This window comes from Malus sylvestris, chromosome 15 (assembly GCF_916048215.2).
Source record: "Malus sylvestris chromosome 15, drMalSylv7.2, whole genome shotgun sequence".
Taxonomy (NCBI): domain Eukaryota; kingdom Viridiplantae; phylum Streptophyta; class Magnoliopsida; order Rosales; family Rosaceae; genus Malus; species Malus sylvestris.
Window position 1 is genome coordinate 15487649 of NC_062274.1, and position 1035 is coordinate 15488683.

Genomic DNA, 1035 nt, shown 5'->3' on the forward strand with positions numbered 1-1035 from the left:
AAATGTATGATAGCTTTTGGGAGAAAGATTTACATGGCATGATCACTACGAAGGCATTTCGGGTTAATGAAATAAAGGTATGTAAATATTTATCTACACATTATTGTTTTATTGGCACATGTCAGAGCATGACGGTGTAATCGAGCTTTCTAAGTTGTTTTTTACTTTTATTTGGGACCTTTGGGGGAAGGGATATTTTTACTAGGCACCAAAGCATTTGTTCCATCAAAGTTTTAAATCGTTGGAACTTGTAGGCTCTAAACAAAAGGTTCATATCATACCCAGGAGCATGTGGTAGGTTTTTCCAAAAGGAAGAATATTTTCTGTGTTGAACTCCAAGCTTTCTTTCCAGCCATTAAAAAGATCGTACATGGATGAAAATAAATGGGGCGCTGCCGAGCAGCACAGAGAAGTAACAAAACAGTATGAAAAAATATATCAGAGCCAGGTTTCGATCCTGGGACCTGTGGGTTATGGGCCCACCACGCTTCCGCTGCGCCACTCTGATTAACTTATTTGTTTATTATTATCTTTGACCCATTAAGGTTATAATCTTTGTGTGACCTAATGTCCATGTTTGGGCCCAGAAACTGAGAGTCGTACGATTGTGTTGTTACACGGGCTAAGCCCCATGACCGAAGTTCACTACGAACTCAATGAGAGGGAGCCCAATTACAATCCTACCAGGCTACCACAGAAGTAACTGGAATAGTTTGCTGCAAGAGTTGGGCTTTCTGCCAAAAGTTTAATGAATATTAAAGGGGTTATGATATTTTATCTACGGAATTCTCTCCTACGGACTCTAATGGTCGTATTAGGATGTGAGTGGCCGGTCGACCGACCTCATACTATCCATTCTATTTCTATTTCTCTTTTTCTCTTGAAATATCTTCGGCATCGACATCAAAAATGTGGAAGTGCCAAATTGTGACTGGCCAAATTCAGCTTGTAATACATCAGCTTCTTTGAACCCATTCTGTTGTATCAGGTCCTTGGATTTCCCTCTTCTTCATGAGCACAACTACATTTCCCTCT

At 40.1% G+C, this 1035-nt stretch overlaps 1 non-coding gene across 1 annotated transcript; it reads right to left on the reverse strand.

Moving 5' to 3' along the window:
- Window positions 1-436: 436 nt before the first annotated feature.
- TRNAM-CAU (transfer RNA methionine (anticodon CAU)) lies at window positions 437-508 on the reverse strand. The gene has a single exon. It is a non-coding gene; the product is annotated as a tRNA-Met (tRNA).
- Window positions 509-1035: the final 527 nt, after the last annotated feature.